This window comes from Ciconia boyciana, chromosome 1 (genome assembly GCF_034638445.1).
Source record: "Ciconia boyciana chromosome 1, ASM3463844v1, whole genome shotgun sequence".
Lineage (NCBI taxonomy): Eukaryota > Metazoa > Chordata > Aves > Ciconiiformes > Ciconiidae > Ciconia > Ciconia boyciana.
Window position 1 is genome coordinate 186,085,614 of NC_132934.1, and position 26,302 is coordinate 186,111,915.

Genomic DNA, 26,302 nt, shown 5'->3' on the forward strand with positions numbered 1-26,302 from the left:
ACAGCATTCTTATTTGGAACGCAAAGTTTCTTAACAAAAATACTTTTCCTTTGATTAAACAGAAAATAACTTATTCCAAAGAGTGAGAGCTCAGAAAGCATTTCTGTGACTTGACAGTTTCCAGACTGTTCTCTCTAGTAGCTGTCAACTACTTTGCTGTGTAGCTCTAGCTGCAAGACTAAATTAGACACAGGTGCAGACTATCAAGAACAATGCATCATCTCTGCCTAGTTGTAGTCAGTTCTCCTACACAAGAACAGAGAAGACAGCTAAGATGAAATCCTGGCTTCATCTGAAGTTCGTAGGAAATCTCCCATTGAATGCAGCTAGGCCTGAATTTTACCCAAATGTTCTGGCTGAACTACAGTAACAGAAGCAAGTCAGTCTTCATTTACTGTTAAATCTTTGTCTGGAGGGTAGGTCTAACATTAAACGCCTTTGAAACTATGTCCAGAAAATGTGAAGAGGCAAAAAATGGAAGTCTATTAGAATTCATACAATTCCCTAGTGGTGTGGGTTCCATCTGGTGATACTAACAGAGAAGGTCGAGCCATAGAGGCAGGCCTTGCTTACCAATAATTTTCATTCCTGAGATCAAGGGGTTACTTTTGTATCTTTTTTCAGTTAGGCAAAATTAGTTTCCTTGGTTTAAAATGTATAGTTGTTTTCCCAAATTATCTGTAGCCACTGATGGCTTGCTTTAGATACTGGATGTAGAGAGAGCCTGGCTTGTTTTCTTCTGCTGTATATCAATTTTGAACAAATGTAAGTACTGATTTCCATGGAGGCACTCTAATTCACTATAATGAGTCTTTGTAATAGCAGAAGGTGCTTCTCTTGTATGGAATCGATTGGGAACAATATAAATCAAATAAAAATGGAAGTGCACAGCTGTTCCTTTGTTGACTTGAACCCTAAATTTTTCCCCTATTTTAATCCAAGTTGATTTAAAAAATGGATCCAGCAATAAGATACTAAGGTTCTAATGTAAACTGTCTTATCTCCTGGTTCTTGCTAAACTGGCTTTCATTCATAATTCCTTTCTTTGCATCTAATGGTTATTATAATATCCACCTCTTCCTTCTGCACTATTATAAAATAGACAAGAGTCAAAGCTAGATTTTGTTCTACAAATGGTGTTTATAATAGGTTTTCCACCCCGGAAGAATGCATATTTACTGCCTTTTTAGTTAAGGGTTGAAAGGTTTTTGTTCTGTTTGCGTAACAACTTCTTTCCAGAAATTAACATCCACTCCATTAGCTTTCTTAGTATCTGTTCAGACCCCTCTGTCTCTGTGTTATTCTATGCTGTTTGCACTGTTACACTGGACTAAAACAGCAAGTAAGGATAAAGTCATTATTGATTTTTGTAAGAAATAATGATATCGAGGTAAGGAGGTTTTTGCCATCTGATTGCTCACTGGAAGGTTGACCTAGTGGCCTCTACCTACTTGGAAGTACATTTCTTGAAGATCGTTATTGCAGCCATAAAACCTGTATAATTTATTTTTTTTTAAAGGAACATAGAAGGTAAGAAAAACAAGTACTCTGCTGAGTGGTACTGCATATTCACATTCGTATATGTTACAGTATAAATGCTCAGAGAGTATAAAGGCCATAAGTGATGGCATCTGTAATTTCTTATGCCAAACTCCATCTGTTTTCAGTAGTTTGTAATTTTACCATTCTTTAATAATTTGGGCAGAAATTTCTCATGCTAAATTTCTGCCTCAGGCTGAAGACTTCTTTTGAAAACTTGAACTAAAATAGCTTAGCCCTTTTCAGAAAAGAAAAAAAAGAGTGTTTTACTCAGGAGCAGCTATAACCCTTATGTGACTGGGAAGGCTACACAACTGAGCAGCCACATCACATGAGGGAAATGCTTACTACCTTCCTTGGTGCTATTGGAGAGCTGAGGGGAGACTAAAGAAGATTACAACCTCCATCCTGCCTGATAAATCTGCATCTGGTTTTACCCACATGAAAACAGTTCTTAAACTAGGAGCTTCACCATTCTCGAGCTTTAGAACCAGGGCTAGAATTCTGCTACAAGAGTCATTCCTTTTTCAAAAACATGCTTTTGATGGTCCCAAGTTTTTGCTGAATCACAGGCTTCTGAAAACTGGGGAAATGTATTATAGTTTAACAGCTAACTCATCATATTCTGTTTGTATGAAGTATGACCTAGGATAAGACTGCATTGGTTGAGCAGACTTCCCCCTCTTATTTCTCCTTCAAGGCCAGGGAGCACTACAGACAAAGACACTGATGTGCTTTCAGTACTCTTCCTTTCCCCAGGTTGAGGAAGCAGAGGGATGAGGAGCCAAGCCTGAAGGGACAGTTAGAAAATGGTAAATTAAGCACAAGAAACCCAAAGGGGAAGTGGTGGGGAGGGCGAAGACACTAGATAGATGTAGGCTGAGAGTAAAAAGCTACATGAACTAAAGTAATGAAGGATGAGGTTAAGACAGGGGCTGAAAGCACCATGACCACTATGTTTTGCAAGTCCTGGGCACCACTGGAACCCCCAGTGTTCTGCTGCTGACAGAAATAATTGTGAAACTCGCTGAAAATATACTGACCTGGTTCACTCCTGCTGTTAGTCTGAGTGGTAGGGGGATCTCTGCTGTCCTGCTGATGCATTATTGGGACTCTGGGGCAGGAGGGTTGTTTCTATTTGATTTCTGTAATTGTTATTTCTTTTAACTCTAGAAAACTACAAAATGCTCCAGTAAACTAATATAGCAGTTTACTGATTACAGAACTGCATGAAGTCAAATGTTCCGGAATTAAATGCAAAAATGGTATTGTTAGGTTATTGAAATTAAACTGCTGTTGATATGAAAATTTTCATACAAAATTAGTGAGATAATCAAAACCTGTGATTTCATTGGCTTCACAAACATTCATAGCCTGACAAAGCCTACCATGCATTAACAATGTGTATGCAGGAGCTAATGGAGTTAGGGAATACGTAGCATAGCATTAACACTAGAAAAGACAATGACCTCTTCAAGAAGAGAGAGACAGAAAATCCATGCATCGAGATCCTGTCCCTCCTGCTGAAGAGGACAGCACCTGGGCAGTGACTACTTCAATTTGAGGAACTCAGGAATGTATGTTTTAGCATCATAGAATCATTTAGGTTGGAAAACACCTTTAAGGTCATCAAGTCCAACCATTAACCTAGCACTGCCAAGTCCACCACTAAACCATGTCCCTAAGCACCACATCTACACACCTTTTAAATACCTCCAGGGATGGTGACTCAACCACTTCCCTGGGCAGCCTGTTCCAATGCTTGACAACCCTTTCCATGAGGAAATTTTTCCCAATATCCAATCTAAACCTCCCCTGGAACAACTTGAGGCCATTTCCTCTTGTCCTATGGCTTGTTACTTGGGAGAAGAGATGGAACCCCACCTCGCTACAGCCTCCTTTCAGGTAGCTGTAGAGAGCAATAAGGTCTCCCCTCAGCCTCCTTTTCTCCAGGCTAAACAACCCCAGTTCCCTCAGCTGCTCCTCATCAGGCTTGTGCTCCAGACCCTTCACCAGCTTCGTTGCCCTTCTCTGGACACGCTCCAGCACCTCAATGTCTCTCTTGTAGTGAGGGGCCCAAAACTGAACACAGGATTCGAGGTGTGGCCTCACCAGTGCCGAGTACAGGGGGACAATCACTTCCCTAGTCCTGCTGGCCACACTATTTCTGATACAAATGAATTGCCAATGTAGTGTATCAGCTCATTTGTGGCTTATTTGATTTAGCTGTACTTGCATCAAACATATGCTCATTGGCAAAGATTTCTGGTGTCCTTCCCTGTGTCCTTCATGGTTGTCATGATCCTCTAAAACAACTCATGTATGCTCGTCACCCACCCCAACACTGATGTAAAATATCTGCTTGATAAACTTCACTGGTTCGTATTTAGTGTTTTACTTTATAACTGGGGAGGGCTACAACTGTACACAAAGCTGGTTAGTAGAGTGGATGGGTAGTATCTGGGTAAAACATGGTAGTTCCATCCCAGTCCCATGAGCCCATACCCTAAAGCTTTTCTGGATTCAGCCCACAACTCAAAGGCAGCCACAAAATGTTAGTAAAGCTGTTACATTAAAAGCTAAGCGAAAGATCTGATCAGAGATTACCTGAAATCGTTATCCATTTTCATGTTGAAATGGTAGGTTTCCTTTTTTTTAAAGTTGTAAACAGTTTGGCTTTTCCTAACGTTTATGTCTTGATGGATTGCATTTTGCTATCTACAGAGTATTGCACAGAATAGTCTCTAAAGGGTCACTGGCAGCACATGCTGGTGACACATCAGTAAAATGCCAATGTTCCTGAAGACAGGATTAATCTTACCCCCTTATAACTCAGTGTTGTCCCTGTTAAGTGCAGCCTAATTCCATGTATCACAAAGGTTATTTAAATTTCAATAAATTGTGAGGCAATCTCACAAGCTCATGTTTGCTGTTAACGAACAAAACTTAACTTTACTCAAGCTGCGGAACTTGCAACATTAGTTCAGTAGGGCCTGAGGCCATTTGTGGGGCTTACACAATCCCAAAAGATGAAAATACTTATTGCCTCATTCCTGAACCTTTGAACTCTCTGTAAGCATTACTTCCATGAAAAATCACCAACTTGCCTGGCTGGCCACAGGGTAGAGCTGTGGGTGACACACAGTAAAAGATTTAGTCCAGAATGAAGGCTGAGGTGAGCACCCAACTGTTCCATTTAGACACTAATATCCTAAATCCTTGCTTAAGGGAGCTGCCAGTGAATCCCCTGTTGCCATATGTTCTGGGTCCATCTAACAGGAGAGTTCATAATCAGCAGCCTGACCCCTTGACCTTGTCAATGTAAATAAAATACACAAGTCAATGTAAATAAAATATACAAAATTGTGCCTTCTGTGCTGTCATCTGTGGGAAGAGGAATTATGGCCTGCATGTCACGACTCCATTAGCGTTGCGTGAACACCAAATGAAAACCTTCACAGGCTATGCATGCGCGAAAGTGCAGATTTCAAATCTCAGACCAGGTCATTTAGAGCTATTTCAAATCCCACACAAAGTTGCAGTGATATAATCTCTTGTGTTTAATATAAATTAGAATGAATGAGATTTTTTTTTCTGGGAATTTTAAACTGAAAATTGATTTAATCTGTATTTAAAGAATGACCTAAAAAATCTTTAAGAAATAAAAAAACCCAAACCAGCTGTCATGAGGCCATGGTAGGATTTTCTTTCTAAAAGACAAGACCTTGAAAATGTTTGATATTCACCTCTCAAAAGTCCATATCTGAAGTGAAGTACAATCTTTACTTTCTCAGGACAAGACTATTTAACACAGGTCCTCCAGGGAAACTCCGACTTGATTAGAATTCTCTTAGTGTTTTCAGTAGAGCGGCATTGTCTTTTGCAACCTAGACAAAGACAGACCTTATACAATGTGATTGTTGTTTCAGGTATTTGTTTTGCTTCTCCCATTATGTTCAGATGACACACTTCAAATTGAAAATTAGAAACATTAACTGCACTAAATGAGGATAGATTCCAAAAGAAGAGGCAGGAGATACAAAAACCTCTTTCTTATTAGGTCAACCAGAATTTCAGCATGTGTGAATATGCAACTTACTTTCACCTGCTCTCTTTGATGTACTGTAGCTAACTATATAATTTTATCAGTCAGTCTGTCTGGGAAGATTCCATTTTATGACAAGTGAAAGAAATGTGAAAATGGTAATTATGAGGAGATTAAAGTAATGCAGTACATGTTTAGCTCATATATGAGGAGGTGGATTTTTTTCTTTGTTTTATGAGTGGCTGTAAGGTTTTTGCTTTTTAAAATAAACACTTTTAAAGCCCCCAGTGGAGCTTCTTAAATAATAAAAGATCTCAACTTCCTCTGAATATATTTTCAGAATTGAAATATGGTATCTCTCTGTGTTGGAAGGAGTAACCCAGCCCATCTCGACTTTCACTTGCTGTCCTGAACAATGGTCCTTTGCTGTCCTAATATCTTAAATGGATTAATGTTCTAAGAATGCTTAAATGGGATTGTGGAGCTTTCGTTTACACTTGGGACCCTATTCTTCTTCATTCACAATTCCTTTCTCAGTGTTCAGCATTGGTTTTGTCTGAAGGTCAATTTAAGGACATCTTAAAAGCCTTGCCTTAGTTTCTACTTTTATTTTCTTACTTCATAGTATGCTCAAGTAGTTCAGGAGCACTGCAAAGCATGTCAGATGCAGTTTTGTCTTCAAAAGCTCAGAATTTAAGGGCTTAACCTAGTTTGCATGCAACTAGTCAGTCATACTTTAATTTCAAAGAATGAGTACAGTTATTCAAGTGGGTAGGCGTTAGCAGAATTGGTCCATGCAGAACAATAAATGAGTTCATGAGAGGGAGGATTTTTTTTTAAGACTTGTGTGGCCTTGATTTATATTGCACAAAGAGTGGCTGACAGCCCAACCACCATTCTGTTGTGTGGTATGGAAGCAGGTAGTACAGTAGGTAACTAGAGGAAGGTACTAATGCCCTCTTACACTATTTGTCATGCTAAATCAACACCTGAAATCCCTTCCTAGGTAGACTTACGAAGGGGAGTGGGGATAGGTATGAGCTCCTCTCTCCAGTCTCTGAGTTGGTGCAAGATGAATCAGCTCACTGCCATGCGAGACAACGCACCCAAGTAAAAATGTGCTGGCTCAGTAACTCGGTATGCAGGAACTTAACAAGGAGTTTTACTGTTACCGTTCTTAATTATTATTCCCATTACTACTAGAAGGGATTTGAAGAAGAGAAGGTGGGAGTCCAGTGAGCAAACAACCTAGGTGTCACTTCACAAGCAGTTACGGAGTGTGGCTCACAACATTTATCTAACTTCAAGTTTAATTGTGCAGCTAATTGCTTAATTACAACAGAATATATTTAATGTCCTACTTGAAAAGCAGTGCCGTCTGGAATGAGCACGAAAGGCAAGAAAATCAACAGTACAGTTTGAATGTATTCACAGGAAAAAACTTGTGCTCTGGAAGAGGTGTGCCCCTTTGGACATAGCAGTACCTGTGGTCATGAGCTTTTCCTTCTTCAGATCTGCATTTGAAAACCTGAAACCTTTCCTCAGCCTATAAAATACTGCAGTCACAAAGACTTTTGGCAGCCCATGCTAATGCTAATAATATTCAACAACCGCTGTCATTTCTTATTACCTGCTTCTATTCCCACCTTCTGCTTACTCAGTCCACTTCTTTGGCTGCCCTGCCTTTTGTAGCGTAAGGTTTTTGGGGCAGGAAGTAGCCTTGTTGTGTGGTTTATAGGTGTTAAACACAGAAGGGCTCTGATCCACCACAGAAACTCTGAGATCATATTACACCTAATACAAATAAGCCCAAGACAGATTCTATGTTTGTTATAATTAAGTATATTCTTTTCCCCAAATTATAGAGGGATCCTTTGAAAAATAGAGTAGGCCATGTTATCTTTTATCCGTCAAGCACTAGAATATGTCGCTGAAAGGTTATACTTGCTGGAGGCTTAGAAAGGGCATTCCGTATTTGTGACATGATTTAACTGTGCCTAGCTTTACTTTGTTTCACCAGGTCCTAATTTAGACCGCTGAAGAGGCTCCTTTACACAGACCTTCATTCTGAGCCAGTCCCTGAACTGATTTGGGAGACAGAAGAATGACTGAAAACCAATATGGTATAATTATATTTCTTCAAAGTGAGAAGAGGATTGAGAATACTTTGCATGAATTGTAGCCCAGAGAGCTGATACCTGGGGCAATAGGAACAAATATAAGCTTGAAAGATGTAGTCATCAGGGATGGAATAGAGGCATTGCTGTGTATAGATTATTCAATTATAATAATAACATTGTAGCCACACAGTACAAGTGAAGAAAAAAGAAAAATTCAAGATTAAAGACTCTGCTGACACACAAAAGGGGTAATCCACTAGAGGGAGACAAACTGAAGAAACCATTGCACTGAAATCACCCAAAAATGAAGTGGAAGAAATAGGAAGAGTGTGTACAATTAAACACAGTAATCCCTGTTTTTTTAAAGTGAGTAATTTACTCAGCACTCTGACTTGTCTTACTTCCTTATCAGTATCAGGAAATCTAGATTTTAATTTTAATGTCTTGCTAAGTGTGTTAGCTCAGGCAAAACGTTGCCGCTAAAAATATGACATCTATATTTCACAAACGCTATTTCTTGGTACTGGAAAGATTTCTTATTATTAACAAGTCCATGTGAAAGAGCCATCATTTAGATTCCTACTGTTTCTTGACAGAAGGAATGTGTAATACAAAATATGTTTAATGATAGCAGTATTTCAGATTGCTTTTGTAGCTCCAGGGGTTTGTAAATAATTATTTAACAATCTTTTAATTCAGCAAGATTGACCAACATACGAAGTCTTCCTGACAAATAGGCAAAATAAAGGATTTTAGTACAAGACTGACCAACACATAAAGTTGTGTTGGATTGACCCCAGCCAACAACCAGTACCCACACAGATGCTTGCTCATTCCCTGTCATGCGAGAGGGGGGTAAGTGAGCAGCTGTGTGGGCGTTTGGCTGTTGGCTGGGGTCAACCCACCACAGTCCTTCCAGACCCAGTACAAAAGTCTTCCTCATCTCAGCAGAGTTCTTGATGCTTCATTTGGTGACAGTTTATATACTGGGTTGCCTTGAATTGCTCTAACCTGAGCAAATAGAAATTAGTCATTTAAGTTTGAGCAGTCAACAGAAGGTCCACCTTATAGTCAGAGTAAAAAAATAGACACCCTGAAAGGGCAATTCATCTTGACTTAAGGCAGGTATCTGTGTTCGGACGAATTGTTCTCTTGAAACATCTGTTTCTTTCTAATGGGAACTTTGCCTCACTAGCTCAGGTCTGAATGGGTTACTTCAGACACCCAAAGACAGGTGAGACAAAGCCAACTAACTACTCACATCTTTATCTGATTTGAATTGCTCTTTTTTGTATGCCTTTTGAAACCTCTTCAGTGGTGTCAATAGACATGTCCTGTATTCTAGTTCAGTTGTGTCCCCCTTTATCCCAGAATTAAAGATTATCCCCTACTTTTGCTTTTATATTCTCAGTATTTTTTCTGTGTTCTGACATTATTTTCAATAATAGGTACCCCTTTCTTCAGTAACAGCTATGAATTGTATTAGTTGTAGCCTGCTGTACTGATTAAGGTATAGGCTGAGCAGGCCTAGCAAAAGAAGAAAAAGCTAAAACTTCATCTGTGACCTGAGCTAAATTTTCTCATGCTTCATGTGCTTACTTCCCCATTTCATAGCTAATCACCATATGTAGCCCAAAGTATTTGCACTCTTTCTTTGCTGATCAAAGGATATTTTTTGTGAGGAACGGAAGGAAAACTTTTCCTTACTTTCTTGTCAGGACAAGATACAGATATTGTCCCACTTCTCCCCAAGGAAATCTAATAAACATCTGTCTCATTGTTTGTAACTCTTTTACAGCATTTATTTTCATTGGGTTTCTTGGCACAACTGGAAGCCCTAAAGTTTTGAAGAATTGGAACTATGGTCCGGAGACGGAGTTCGGCAAAACCACTACATGATTAAATATGCCCTCCTATGTTTTATACCCGTCCTTCTCTCCTTCCTTCCTTTTCTCTTTACTCCTTCCCTCCTTTGTCCCGTCCCCCTTTCCTCCTTCATTCCTTCTCTCCTTCATTCTTCCTTTCCTCCTTCCCTTTTCTCCCAAGCCTTTTAATCTGCCAACTGTTTTTTAACAGATTTTTCCTATATAACCACCCAACTTCCCATTCTCCTACTTTTCTTTATGCTCCCTCTGTTTCTCCTGCTGGACTGTATTATCATTGCTACTCATGCACATTAGAAATCCCATATCCAAATGTAGTTGGTAGAGGTTAGATTCAAAATTTTGTTTGAGGGCAGGCCTCAATCCCAGTTTACTGAAGTCAACAGCAGATCTTTCCCTACGTAAGCCAACCACTCTATCCTAACTTGCTTTTGAGACTCACATTAGAGAATTGTAGTAGGTTCTGAAACTTTTAACCTGAAAGGCAGGAAGTTATTGGAAAACAAGTTCTTGTTTTGCAGTCCCTCGTGGATAACACCCACTTGGATTAAGTTGCCATCTGTTGTTTTCTTGGATCTTGTCAGAATATGTGAAATAAACTGGAAGAGAGAGAGGCAAAACGATGGACAGATGCAAGCAGGAAATAATGTTTGGAAATTTACTGTTGAGGTTCTACAAAGCAACAAAAGGACATGAAAAGTTATATGTTAGGTCTGGAAAAGACCTGCTGGGGCAATAAAGGTGATTACAGTGATCACCAAAAAGTGGCTGGAGCATCAAGAAAGCTCCCTGGCTGCCATAGACCCAGCATCATTGTTCTTTATTTCTTTTTCCCATAGTTTTCTAGGCATAAATGGGCTGAATGCTGGCAGTGGGACCAGAATCATCCTATAGACCATGGCAAGAAGGACAAAGTAGAAGAGCAGTTAGAGTAAATAACTTGTGGGCTTAATGAGAGAAACTAAAAGTGTGACATTCCCATTAACCTCTTCCCTTTCGCAAAGCTGAGTTGTAGTGAGGAATCCAGCTGTATCTTATAATCTGTCTCCAGTTACAAGACAGGAAAAGAGAGGAAAAGTTGAGGTATAGGGTTATGATCAGAAGTTTCATCAGTGTATATACCACATACATTTTCACTTAAATTTAAATAAATTTGAATTTTAAATAAAGTGTTTTAGGATTCAAAACCAAATAACATCAATTCTGTTGTTGAAAATGAAATAGTGTTGTTTATCCCTGTTAAAAAAGAAGCATAGTTTTCTCTGTTTTCCTCCCTTCAGCTATCAATGAATACATACCTGTAATATATAAAGAAGATACATATATTATGTGCAATATTACACAAGACCCAAAATTGGTATATCGTACAGAAAGTACATTTCCTGAAAATATTTTCAGAAATGTTTTAATAGCAAATGCTTCATCAAGCTCTTATATCATGTTATATACAGGAAGAGAAAAACTAACACAGAGTTAGTTCATCTGCTAGCTTCTGAATTTAAGCAAACACTTAATATACAAGTAATATTTATTGCTGTTATAAGATGTTAGGCATGTTCGTAAGTAGTATTAAAATCTGATTCTCTTAAGCTGAAACAGTTTTACTGACTTAATGATACAAGCATTTCCTGAAAAAGGACATATTTCCTGTATTTTGTTAATATTTGACAGCACTGATCTTAAACTAGTAGCAACATGACACTGATCTGTAAGACAGATTTTAAAGTAAGGTTGAAATTCTGTATTATTGTATCCCACGTAAACTCGTTTACCAAGCACCAATTACATAATAAATTACATTTGAAACCAAAAATAGACCCTGCCGTCCTTACTTCAGTCATAGAATTAAGCAGAGTTATAAAGGAGAGAGGATCCTGCAGATGAGCTCTCAACTGACAGTGCTTTGTGTCCATCCACTGAAGTTTCCTCAGCTTCGGAGCAGGCGATCAGCAGAAGTCAACTCCATGCTTTGGGTTCCTCAAAGGAGTGAGTTTTGCCCTCAGTGCTTAGTTTCAAAAAAAAACCCAAGAAAAACTTCCTGACTAATCTTCACAGAAGGGACAAAGCTCACTTGATTTTGGAAGGTTTTTAAAGTTAATACCAGTATTTGCAATTGCATTCTAGTTTCTGCAGAGAGACAATGGGAAGTTTGGGCTCAAAGAACTCCGACACTTACTTGGTGTTAGTCAGCAGGAACATCTTGTCTCTGAACTTGCAGTGTATGAAGTCAAATTTGTGCATAAACCTTCACAGAATAATCCTTAGTCTGAGGTCAGATGTCTGACCCTGTCTGAAAGCACATCCACTACAACAATTGGATTAATAAGAGTGGAAAGAAACACATAAGCAGTATTTGCAGCAACAGGCCCCACCTTTTTTGTCACAGTTTTCCTCCTCGCTCAGGACACAAGGAGATCCTTTTGCATTAACTGTAGCCAAAACACAAGTGTCAGAAAAGAGTCCCTCAACGCTTCTACCTCCCACAAAAACTAAGAGCATAGCAGGAGCCTAGACTGATCAAAAGATTAAAAAACAGGCATTGCAATAAAACAGTGGGCTCTTGTGGTTTAACCCCAGCTAGCAACTAAGCCCCACACAGCCGCTCGCTTACTCCCCCCCCGGTGGGATGGGGGAGAGAATCGGAAGGGTAAAAGTGAGAAAACTCATGGAGTTGAGATAAAGTTGAGATAAAGACAGTTTAACAGGTAAAGCAAAAGCTGCGCACACAAGCAAAGCGGAACAAGGAATTCATTCACTCCTTCCCATGGGCAGGCAGGTGTTCAGCCATCTCCAGGAAAGCAGGGCTCCATCACACGTAAAGGTTACTTGGGAAGACAAACGCCATCACTCCAAATGTCCCCCCCCTTTCTTCTTCTTCCCCAGCTTTATATGCTGAGCATGAGGTCCTATGGTATGGAATATCCCTTTGGTCAGTTGGGGTCAGCTGTCCCAGCTGTGTCCCCTCCCAACTTCTTGTGCACCCCCAGCCTCCTCGCTGGTGGGGTGGGGTGAGAAGCAGGAAAGGCCTTGACTCTGTGTAAGCACTGCTCAGCAGTAACTGAAACATCCCTGTATTATCAACACTGTTTTCAGCACAAATCCCAAACATAGCCCCATATCAGCTACTTTGAAGAAAATTAACTCTATCCCAGCCAAACCCAGCACATTCTCCATCCCTTGTTCCATACCATTTATGTCATGCTCAGCTCCCACACCGTCCAATACATTCTCATTACCCACCACCCCCCTTCCCATCCTTTGATACAATACACAGACACCATTCCCTTAGTCTATGGACCACCCCTCTAAAATGTCTGTAAATGTCCACAAATGTCCACAAAATGTCCACTGAGTTCATTTAGTCTGTGACTTTGGGCTCCATCTCTTATGGTGATCACTCAGAGCAGGAGAGGTGGTGTGTTGTGTGGAGTTATTGGGCACCAAAGCCAGCTCAGGTTGGGTCACTCCTGCACTTGCACTGCTTCTTGCAAGGCTTGTCCTCCATTGGTTCAGGTGGTTCCTGCTATAGTAATTCCTATAACATGCAACTCAAATCATGGGTTACAACAATTTAAAGGTATTTCCATTACAATCTCCACCCCTGGCCCCTTTGGACCAGACCATAGGGTTTAACATTGCAATGAACTCTTTAGGACATAGCTGCCCTAAAACTTTCACAGTAAGCTTATCAAATGATTGAGAGGGCTCAGGCACCTGTATTCTGCATTATTTGCCATTCCTGCAAACCTTGTGTCACCTGGAAACAGTTATAATATAGTACATTTGTTCACTTTGGAATTACTGATGATAATATTATTCTGCAGAATAAGAGCAAATCCCCTTACTAAGGCACCTTTCAATTAGTGGATTTTTAAACCACTGATTATTATCTTAATTTTTGATTGTTCTAAATTCTCAGTTACTTTGCCAAGAGGTACCAGATCAGATGCCTTATAGAATATGCAGACGTATCCACACTTACTCTATGAGCTTTTGGTTTAAAGACTGCATCCCACGCTACTTCTAGCCATTGTCTTGTTTCCTGTCATAGTCTCCCCAGAAGTGTGTGAGAGTGTTGGAGACTTGGATTCATACTGACCTGGTTCTTCCTAGGATCACATCTCTGTGCCTTCCTGGTGAAAGGCTCTCTACGGTGCAAGGTAAGAAGCAGTTTCCCATGGACTTTGCTGCTGAAAAACAGTTAAAAAAATAAAAATAAAAAAATCCAGACTTTGTGGACTGGAGAGAAAATAGAATGAGAAATGGAAATAGAATTGTATCCCTAATCTATGTAATTTTGATAATATTCAAGTTAAATATATAAGGTATGTGTATCCAGTCTCTTTGAATCAGTCACTATTATAAGGTGGAAAAAAACAGGGTTTAGTCCAGTGCTATCAAGTAGTTTTAGAATAAATACTATGTATTTTCACAATAGTAAGGTGTGCCCCAGATAAGCAACCTAGACCTTCTCAAGTTCAAGGTTTCCCTGCTGCCAGAAGAGGATAATATCTGCATGTCTTATTATGTACTTGTAGAAAATGTTCCCTTCATTCTTCATCCTCTACACAACTAGAATCTGGCATTTTCGGTAAGACTTGATGGGCCAGAGCTCTGAAATTCTGTCGGTACCTCTTCTTTAAATGCCATCTAACTTTATACTGCCGAACTGTAAGAATCGGGTCCTTTTTCTTGTACATGAACAACGAAAACTACTTGCCTGCTCATGATCCTAGGCATTATTCTTTTTCTATTCAAATTAGCTCCCTCCTTCATGTTTCCTTTTCTTAATCTCTTCCCAGCATTGCATTTGCAGCCAAGGTGAAGCTGTTGATCAGTTGCCCAAGTAACCAAAGCCCATATTGCTACATCGGTCATGGAAAGGCCAAGTGCCATGGAAGCTTTTTGCTTAGTACTTTCCCAGGTTGATTGTAAAATAGTCAGTTCTGCTAACAATCTAATTTAAACCTCAGAATTCAGTTCCATATTACTGCATGGATTTGCTTTAAATCCTTGCTGCAAAGATTTGTGAACTCATTCTTTTGGTTAGTAAAATAAACCATAAAATAGAAACCTCTCTTTCTATAAATGCCTATAAAATAAAAACTTGGAAACCACATTTTATATGTATATTTATATATAGGTATATAAATTTTAGTAAAGATTAGTCAGTCCTATTCTGAGCTGCTTCTAGTATTTTGAAAACTGGGGTTTTTTGCAGCGAAGTAAAAAGTGCAATCACTTTGTGTGTAGACATCATACCAATGACAGGGATAGTTTTAAAAAGTGTGATGATAGACGAGTAGCAATGCACGATAATGCCACATTATACCACCTACATCGTACCACCTGACACATGAAAGATATTTTTATAACATCCAGGTGAATAATAGGCTGCAGTCTCTTCCCTTCATCTCTCCCTCAAGATCCACAGTTTCTTGTGTGGGATATGTCAGATCTAGCCAAAAATGTGAACAAAGGGACAAAACTTCAGTCATGCAGCACAAATGTATCTAGATTGCTTTTATTCTTCTGACTGAGAAAAGCACTTTTTCTCTTAAAAACATTCTCTCTTCCAAAGGGTTTTCATTCTACTTCTATGCCAAACAACCTGATGTAAAATAAGTTATGGATTCAGCAAGTCAGAGGTGAAGTTGTGTGGGTACCTTAGCAATGGCGTTGTTATGCTAAAAAAGAAATCATGTCCACATGAACTGATGAAAAGCAACCATAGTATTTGTGTAAGCAATATCAAAGACCACTAATTCTGTTTAGTTTTAGTCTTCAATAAGATGGGACAATCTTTATTGACAGCTAGTTGGCTTGCATTTCTCCCAAAATTGGAACGAAATTCAAGCTTCTCTGAAAAAAGGAGAAAATATGCTTTGGGTCAAAAGAAATATGTATACAGGGAAGAATAAAAAATAATTTAGTATGTTAAGACTGGTTCAATGCAAGAGGTTTATTCAGACTTTTTCCAAACAAGATGTTAATTAACATCTCACAGGGGTTATCTTCTAAAGGGAAAACTTGCTTAGGCAAAGCAACAGATGGTACAAAATAGTTTATGTGGAATTTTCCTTCTAGGTGAGCTAGGTGACAACATAGTACTGTGCTGCATTAAGGAATGTTTTATCTTGTAGCGTGAAGATGATGAGTTTTGACAAGTTAACATATTGCCATTGAATAAAGGTGTTATATTCATTTAATGGAAGGAGATATATGTTATTCTCCGGACTCCCCTTAGTCTACAGAGGCACTACCAAGAACACTGAGAGAGAGTTTTACAAAAAGAAATTAAAATAGACTGCACTTGTGGAATTAGCTACTATCTTTATTTATTATTTGTCAAATATCTTAACATCACATTTGACAACCTATAATGGCAAGGGATGCACCTTAGGACTATTGCTATTTGTGCTCCCCATGGGAGAGACTGCAATAAGCATACTTAAATTAATGGCTTAAATTCAGGGATCTGAATGTGTAATGCAGGCCATTTAATTATACCAAGCTGGCCAGTGAACATGGCTTGGAGGGGATGAAAATGCATTCTGCATGCGTGAAAGGCAGCAGATGGATTTATTGACTTCAGATGCAGTCAGGGGACACAAAGTGACATTTATTCCTTAAGAACCAGAAACAAAAGAATTCACTAGTCTGTGTATCTGTGCATTAATGCAACAGATTGTGACTGAAAGGTTTGCCTCCTTACGTACTTGCGTTTAATTTAAATCAGTTATTATTGCGTTCAATGTTTATGTTTCTATCCTGCTAATCCGATTTTTTGCAATTTTTTTTCTTTTGATTACTTTTTATGAAACAACCTGAATTTGGAGTCTGTTCTATATTAAAGGTTACTGACTTCCAATTCTCCTCCACCTCAATGAACTTTTTATTCCTTCAGGAAGAAAATCTAAGAATTGAGTCCATCTGAGGTTGTGTTCAAGATGTGGATGTGACATACAGCAAAACCTAATGGATGGATGCTAGGCATAGGCAAAGAAAGAACACAAAATAACAAGATTGGATTGACCATTATCCATCAGAAAGTTTTCTGGCATGATGCCTCTGCTGCCTTTCATGTCTCTCTAATTTTCTTCTGTCTTGAACAAATAAAAACGGGTATAATAACTTTGCTTGTTTTTCCAGTAGTTTCTGGGCTTACACACCTCTACTGTATTTTTCTAAACTATTTATCCAGCTTTCTTCAAATGGAGGTACTTTTTAACTTTCATTTTATCACTCTGCAGCTCTTTTCCACCCTTTTTTCAAAATAATTCTCTCATTTGTACTAAAATTTTCAATCAGATATTTCCTTGAGCTTGCAGAATAACCACGATCTAACAGAAGTAAACAAATGAAACACCTCACCCTCAGGACTGAGCATAAACTATTTATACCGCATTTTATGGATGCCTAAAAATCACTATGCAATACCATAATCCATGCATGAAGAACTAATTTCAGCTTCATTGCCTTCCATGGAGCTGCAGAAATGATACATTTAGTTTGACGATTGCAAGAGTGTGAAAGAGTCTGTCTTTCTTACATTCTCATTTATTTCTGTCTTCTTGTATCCACTTGCTTACTTGAGGTGGAAAGGAATCAGTATGGCTGAGTGAATTAGAAGGCTGTATGTGAAAAAGAAACCTATATACCCTTTTCACTTCTTTGCTGATGGGAAGGCTATGCAGAGGCACATAGAGTATGACACTGACTGTAACGTATGTATAGACAGCGCGATGACTGTTGGATACATACGCTCCTCCTCTGTTCAGCTCCCATCTTCCCTTTCCTATAACTAGCCTTCAGTAGATTCCCATTTGCATTTTCCCTCCTTTGAAATGTCATCTCCTTCCTGCCTCTCAGTTCCACCAATATACCTCTCCCCATTGCTTCCACTTCCCTTCTCAGGAGGGATAAATATAGCTGAACAACTGCATGCCTTGGCCACTTTTACATTGTAGTCCCAGTCCCCTGTGATAACTCTCACCGGCTCAGGCATAGTCTTTGCCCTGGAGAATTCAAAACCACTGGCTACATGGAAGCAGGAGGAAGTATGAAAGGAGATGCCGCTCTGCCCAAGTACAGAAGATGAAGAGTGCTAAAGTCTGCCTTCTTATGGCAAAACAGGGATTGGTGTGATGGGACTGATCTTCCCGTGCACACCTATGGCGTGAACCAGCTTTGAACGAATGACTGAGGTCTTGGACTTCTCCTTCCTTCTACACTCAGCAGGAGAGTTGATGAAAAAAAAAAAAGGAAGCTTGATGCACCCTTGAGGGAAAGTTAGCTGATAAAATCAGTAATGAAGTACCTCTCTTTTGCTGTTTGTCCTCATTTCATTTGCTAAGCAAGAATTTTCCTGGGTCCGTGTGGTGCCTTAATTTTAAAATGTTCCCTTTTTTTTTGGCAGCTGCAGCTTCCTCAGCTTCAACAATTTAACATGTAAAACTGATATCAGCACTAGGCAGGCTCTACATGCTTTTACCCCATAATCTCAGGGGGAGCCGATCTTATCCCTCTAACTGCGGATTACTAGGGCTCCCCAAGAAAGTGGAGGCTACAGACACATGTGGATAACCTTTTTAGACAGGTCCACTTCAAAGGAGTCATATCTGAGATAGTAAGATGCAAGTAAGCAACATGTTTGATCTCATAGTAAACAACCAGCTTATGAAAATAGTAAAAAAAAATATCATCTTACAGCTTCTGCACAGCCCTGTTTGAAGACCCATTCAGTAACATTAGGTAGAAAACACTGGCTCAAGGCAAAGCTGGCAGCTCTCCTTCCCTGCTCCGAGAAGCCTCCCCTCTCTCGAAGGCACTGGACTTAGAGAAGCCTGGTAGGGCTCCTCTTCTTCACCCCCCTGGAAGATGTCAGTAAGGGCTCCTTCACCCTTCCAGAGGCCAAACAGAAAGATTTCCACAACTGGAGCAGAGTGCCTGGGGGCTGCTCGGAGCTATGGGTGCTATTTTTTTTCCCTATTAGCCTAGCAGGGGGTTTTTTTGCCTTTTTTAATGGTAAGGGAGGTTCTGCAAAGTTTTGCATGTCAGTGTCGTATTTGTCCCTGAATCTGTTGTTGTAACCCAATGCAAAATAAGCTATTTGTGTGGCTTTTAGGAAGAAGTCAAATCCTACAAGTTCTATTTATACACCTAGATGAGTTATGAAAGGGGTTAACTGTATCCCAAAGACTTGGAATCACTGCATCGTTAACAGCAGCAGCAACACTTTGCACCCCTTCAGACATCTGGTTTTCCAATGATTTCTCAAACAGAATGTATTTTCTTCCATGTTCACAGGGTTTGGGTGGTGGGATTTTTTTCTGCAGCCTCGTACTGATAGATGCCTGCTCATGGAAAAAATGCAGACCTGGCATTTGGATGAAAGTCTGCTTCTCCCTGGGACCCATGCTATAGGATATGGTTCTCTGAAACCAAGAAGGATGATGGAAGGAGGGATACTCACTGAAGAGCTTCAGTGCATCGGGAAGCAGGATTTTTTACTTCTCCCAAGAAAATAACTCCACCCAGTACTTCAAAGATGTATGGCTCATGAACAGACACTGCTGATGTATGGATCAAGCTTTTCTTCCTATGGCAGTTGGGAGGGTGATCCCATGTGAGGCGGAAAAAGAGCTGGTAGCATCTCTAGGCTTGGCTTGCATAATGCTTTCCACTGTTAGGGATACCAGGGCCTTGTTATTTGAAAGGAGGTGTTTGGAAACACAGCAGGGAAATTCCTTAAAATACAGGTGAGTTATTTTGCGTGTCTCATGAAGACCCGAATACTGCTTTGCCAGACCAGAGAGGGAAGGTATGCAGAGAGGATCAGAGTCAACAGCATTCATCAACTAAGCCATGTTGACTGACTTCTCTACTTTTAGTCCATATGGATGGGAATTAAAAGGTGATGTGTCAAGCCACTAAGAAGGGTTACTACAAATGAAGAATATAAAGAAATATCAAGTAGCTTCCCATCCAGTGAATAGCAAGTACCTGTAGTTGGAATGAATCAGGAGGAAAAAATAGGCCATAATGAGAGACTGGCTCAGACTGGGCATTTGTACAACAGGACCATATTGAGTTTGCACAGACTGCCTTAATTTTGGCATTTCTTACCTCTGTGACTGCTTCCTTTTGTAGCCTCAACATTCTTTTAAGGCAATTATTCCACCGTATGCAATGCACAGCTCATATTAGGAACTTATGCAGCTTATTTATGGAGGCACAGTCTGTCACTGGAAACATTCAATACCATGTGGGTTAAGGAATGTTAAAGAAGAGTCTCTTGAGGGACACATGAGTGGTATTCCCTGGAAAGCATCCTGAAGTATTTTTAGCTATGCATTTTCTCAATGTGGGATGAAAATAAGCCAAAAAAAAAAAAATAGGCAAGATGTATCCTATGTACTGTATGACTGTATGAGAGACTCTGCATTCTGAAACTACATGAGAATGGGAGCCCTTGGACCTCCTAGTAAAAGAAGAAAAAGGCCATCAGACTTATTGCATATTTTTATTCAGTGATGCTTTCAGGGGTCTTGAAAATGATACTCCAACAACTACCCAGTAACATTGTGAATTTTGTGCTTTGAGGACTTGGCATGCAACTGGTCTAGCTACGTGGAGGTTAACGCCTCTTCATAAAGACTTGAGCCTTTCTGGATTCATATAATAAAAGCCGTGTGAAATTCAGCAGATCAGAAGGTGACACTCCCCTGTCTGGGACTGTTCCATGTCCTGAAACATGTTTTTAAAATTCATTTTCAAAATGGAGAGCAATGAGATAGAACCTGATCTGGCTTTCACAGGGGCAAGTTCATCTGCCACCATGAAGATGAGTGGTCTCATTCCAGATTTCTACCACAAAGACTGCGCTCACTATCTGTCCAGACTTCTTGAAGTCCTTGTTTCTCATGCTACCTACACTGTAAATTCTGATATTATAATTCCAGACTGTCCAAAGCATTCATCCTTAAAAATCAGTCCACCAGAATTCATTTCTATACTGACCATACTGATGCCTATATTGCCGGGTTTTATGGAATATTGCCTCCCAAGCTAATTTCAAAGTGCATCTTTGTCACCATGCCTCCTTCCGGCTTTGAAAAATAATATAACCATTGTGGCCCAACCTCCAACTAACTCATCTTTATGGTTTCCAAAATTGTTCAGCCAGTTGACAAAGAAGTTATTCATTCTTGCAGATCATTCATTTACTACGACTACTACCATCCTTAAAATTAATTGGTGTGCCCAGCTCACGCTCACGCACCCTCCCAAACCCCAGAACTCAATGTAGGTCAAACGTAAGGGAATATAACCTCTTCCAAATAATGGTCTACATCTAAAGAGACACAACTTGACTTTGAAACAGGAAGTTCGAAGTAAACCATCCTTACCTCCGGCTATTTTCCTGAAAGTGTTCCTGTTTTGACTGGAGATTTTTGTTTGCTTGTTTTTTTCTTTTCAGGAATCACTGGCAATTTCAAAGGTATCCCAGGGCTTGGCAGTACTACCATTTGTGGTTGCAGGCACAATAAGATTACTCTTTGGTGTCTCTGTTTTAACTCTCAGTTCAGCTTGGCTCTCAAGCTGTGGTTTGACAATACGGTGAATGTGTTGTTTGGGGCACTTAGTGTCAGATCTTGAAGCCACTGTAATCATAAGAATGCATTATACTGGTACAGAGTCACTCTACTGATTCAGATTTGTTAACAATATACTGAAGAGAGAATTTTGTCCTAGCAGATTTAATGTAGAGCAAGTATTCTCTGTCTAGGCAACTCTAACTTCATGCTGTCTTCCTGCAGGCAGCATAAAATCAACATAAAATTATAAAGTGAATGTAAACACTGTGCTGTGTGCTCTGGCTAAACCAACTGAAATGGATCATATGCTCTTGCCTGATTTTGATCAAATTTGTACTGCTACATGACGTACAACCACATAGAGCTGGTATTAAATGATCACAGAACCGCTGTCTCAGTAGTCTACCAAAGCAACAACTCTGTGGTTAGAAAATTAAAGACATTTCATCTTAGCATCTGCTCTTCGCTTAGAATTACAAACACCCTCATCAGTGGAAGCTGTCATATCTAATAAATAGACAGCTTCAATCATTGCCATCTAGGATGTCATCAGGAGCATAAGATGGAAGATGCAGAAAACGTGCCTCAGCTGTAGGAGTCTTAATGCTCTGGTTTTCATAGTGACCCAGACCTCCTCTCATGACAACAAGTATTGCTTTCGGGGCAGGATGAGGATATTTGTATGCCCCTATTTGCTCTAATAAAATAGATTTTTTTCTAACCTACAGAAGATATATCATATTTCCATGATTATAAACTCAGAAGATTCCCTGGTGATTATCTAATCAGTAGAGATTATACACTGTATGTACTGTAGAATATTTTACATGCGTAGAATAGTGGTGGTTGATTAGTTTTCTATAGAGCAAGTCATAAGATACAAGTGAGTTTGAATGAGAACTTCTTTTAAAACAACACCCAGTCTTTTGTTTAAAAATTTTGAATGACAAACCTTGGTGTGTTATTGCAATGATTAATTTATCCTTGCTTTAAAATCTGTCCTTTTTCTAGCCCTAATTTTAAACTTATAGTAGGTAGAGTTTCTGATAGCTCATATGTAGAGTGAAGAACCCCCTTGACGTCTTTCCTATTTTGGGACCTCCAACCTTTAAGTCATCTCTCAACTTCTCTTGTTAATCAGAACAAACTCCTTGAGTCTTTAACTATAAAGAATGTTTTGTGGTCTTTCAGGTGCTTTGCAAGCTCTTTCTTGTACCCTTCCTAAACAATAATCATCTGTCTTGGACTGTGGACAACAGCACCAGATGCCATACCGCAGCTGCATGTACCTCAGTACCAAGCACAGAGGCAATATCACTCACTTACAAGTACCAGAAATTCTTCTGTTCATAGATCCAATTCTATTCATAAATCCAATTTACCATTTGATTCTGGCTGTAGATCTTCCACAGCTGATTAATCGCCATGACCCCTAAGACCTTTTCAAAATCAAGGCATCCCCTAAAGGATCCCTCATAAAGATAAGTGTTTCCTACAGACTTTGTTTTTAAGTGCACAGCTTTGCATTTGGCTGTTTAGAAATATATTTGCTTATGTTCATCTCACCAGACAATCCAAATAATTTATTTCAATGATTTGCCCTTTTCATGATTTACCATCCCCTCGGTCTTCATGACATCTGCAAACACTGTGAGTTAAAAGCTGCCTGTTTCTGATTCCTTCTCTGCTTGTTTCCATGGGATTCAGATGCTTTCATGTTGTGGTTTAACCCCAGCCAGCAACTAAGCCCCACACAGCCGCTTGCTCACTCCCTCCTGGTGGGATGGGGCAGAGAATCAGAAGAGCAAAGTGAGAAAACTCGTGGGTTGAGATAAAGACAGTTTAATAGGTAAAGCAAAAGCCACACACACAAGCAAAGCAAAACAAGGAATTCACTCACTCCTTCCCATGGGCAGGCAGGTGTTCAGCCATCTCCAGGAAAGCAGGGCTCCATCACACATAACAGTTACTTGGGAAGACAAACGCCATCACTCTGAACATCCCCCCCTTCCTTCTTCTTCCCCAGCTTTGTATGCTGAGCATGACATCATATGGTATGGAATAGCCCTTTGGTCAGTGGGGTCAGCTGTCCCAGCTGTGTCCCCTCCCAACTTCTTCTGCACCCCCAGCCTCCTTGCTGGTGGGGTGGGGTGAGAAGCAGAAAAGGCCTTGACTCTGTGTAAGCGCTGCTCAGCAATAACTAAAACATCCCTGTATTATCAACACTGTTTTCAGCACAAATCCAAAACATAGCCCCATGCTAGCTACTATGAAGAAAATTAACTCTATCCCAGCCAAAACCAACACATTCTATCTTAGAAACTGGTGCCTAATACATCTGGTTGACCAGGAACTGCTCAGTCTCCTTTAGGTTCATCAGGTTGGTACTTTTCCATTCAAACCACAAACCCTTCCTCCTGGCATATCTTCACCCACAGGTCACAAACATGAAACCCCCTCTAAATTTCACAAACCTCACGCAGGAAAAAAGGTTGGTTGTAAATCATATCCCTGTTCCTACACTGCATGAGTGCAGAAAAACATAAAGCAAAAAGCATCTCCAAACTTCGTCCTTAATTTCCCCTTTTGCTATTGATCTGGTCAAAAAGGTATTTGCTAGTCACCATCGCCTTGCTCCACCTTTCCTGGCAAGGGAAGAATTAGCTCCTCGGGTATTTCACAGCCCAGCGGATCGGTTCACAGTGACACAAGCAAACTGACCTATCTCCCACCCCGCGCAGCATCCCAGCTGTACCACGCTCCCAGCAAACAGGGAGCCCAAACACGCCTTCCCCACCATCCCACGCCCCCTGTGCGCAGGGCTGGCAGGACCCACCAGCAGGCACACTGCTTCTTCCATCCAGCCACGACAGATTTCCATTATTGTAGGAAAAATCTGACAGGTCTTACTTCACCTCCCTGTGAAGTAAGGTTTTAGGACCAACCAAATTCCCTAGAATAGCTTCACCCACAGGTCACAAACATGAAACCCCTCTAAGTTTCACAAACCTCACACAGGAAAAAAGGTTCCCTAGAATTTGGTTGGTCCTAAAATACCAAGGAGGAGGGAGAAGGGTCCTAAAATACCAAGGAGAAGTATACATGCCTGGATACGCTTTTATTTGGCAGCAGTAATGCAGATTGGTAAATTCTATTAAGAAACTACTTACACCTGTAAGCCCTAGTAGCAATACATACTTGTTCATTACACCTCATTGTAGTACTAATAATACCAAAATTTTAACTGTGCAAATTTTCAGCAAGACAATAAAATATTTTTCCCTAAAAACAAAGATAAACATTATTCACATGTGACTTTCACGGTAAACGAAAAGATGACGGTGAACTTCAGAACATATTATTTTTAACATGAGCCTTCAATAAAAGTATTTATAAAATTCACTCCTGTACGTTTCAGCTTTATTAATCTAAAATGCACAGAAATGTCCCTTTTATTTACTTTCTCATTTATCTAAACTAGGCTTGGCTATATCTAGCCAATGCTAGTTTGGAGCTCTCCCATACACTATGGCTGTTTCATGGATTACGGCTCTTTCTTTAAATTAGAAATGCAACTTAAACAAGGTTAAAGTAGCAAAAATGTATTTTCTTTTCTGGTAAGTCATGTGTCATCCTCTCTTTATTAAAAAGTAAAAATAGCTCGCAAACCATCTGATGGGATCCCTTGAAGGTAATGTGGGAACACTATTAGAGCAATGCCAGAATTTCAACTCCACATTAAGTAAGTTAATAGACTCCATGAAAATCTTTGCGGAGCAATTTGTCCCCGAGGTAATTGAATTTAAATCACAGGAATTATTGTAAGAATTAATCTAATCTTGTTATACTTGGCTCAATTACTAAAAGCATCAGTTTTACTTAATATTGGTATTTGTGGAGTTACTGACTTATTTTATTTGCTACTGTCAGAGAAAATGTATCATCTTAGAAAAGTAAACAGACACATCTTTCATTCTCTGCTTTGTTTCTCATAGCCATCTCCTTTCCTTTCATGCTTTCTCTATAGATCAAATATTTCTTTTCTCAAATCTGTCAATTTGCAAGGTTCCTCACTGAGAGTATGTGCTTTCAGCATGTGCTGGAAGTGAAATAAATGGGACAAACTGCGTGCTTAAAAGTAAGCATATACCTCACTGGCTTGGCCACAAAAATGCTCTGCGGTTTTCAGCACTACATCCACCAACTCTTGTGAAAACTAATTTTTTTTTTGCTATGACAACAATATTTGGCTCAGTGTTCTCTAGCTCATCTTCAAAGAAGACCAGTACCATGGCCACAAGTCCCTCTTACTTATTCGGGACAACCACACGGCTGCATTTATACTCCCCCACCACTTCACACACATCTTGTCACTTCTTATTTTCACTTGTGCAAGAAATAAAAACTCCACTGGGATAAGTCTGTCTCTTTCTCTTTCCTCTGTTAAGGAGGGGGGTTTTTTTGAAAAAAGATCTGGTTTAATTTTTATTTGAACACGTACCATGATAGATTGCAAGAAGAAAACTGACCAAAATAGGAATTTTACATATTGATTTGCTGTAATTGGAAAGCTCCCAAATATTGTGCTTAGTAGAACACATAAAAAGATAAAAGGAATGGCTCCATCTCAGTGCCAAGTTGTTGGGTGGGCTAAATTCTTTCCATTTTCCATACAAATAATTTTGCCACCTGTTTTCTCCTTTTTAAGCATCAGGAGGGAGGCAAAGCTCCTTCCCCCCACCCCAATTTTGCCGTTATAAACCTTTAGTGGTTCAGAGATTGTTTAAATAAAACATTTACTTTTGTTCTGAGCATTTCAGAAGATGTTTATTAATTTGTATGTGATTTTAAAGTGTCATGTTAGTAACCCTTATGCTTTACTATTTGTTTCTCCTTCTCTTTTAGAATAAATATTTGTCAGAAAGTTGCATCTGCATGGTCTGAATGAATTCAAAGAAGCAGATACTTTAATTTGTGCCAGGCTTCCCAAAGTCTGTAACCACAAATGCAAAACTCCATCAGAGGTATTTGCTTCATATGTAAAAATGAGGTGAAGATACAACCTGTGTTTAATCGGTTCAGTTCTTGTATTATGAAGTGAAACTTTAAAAAAGG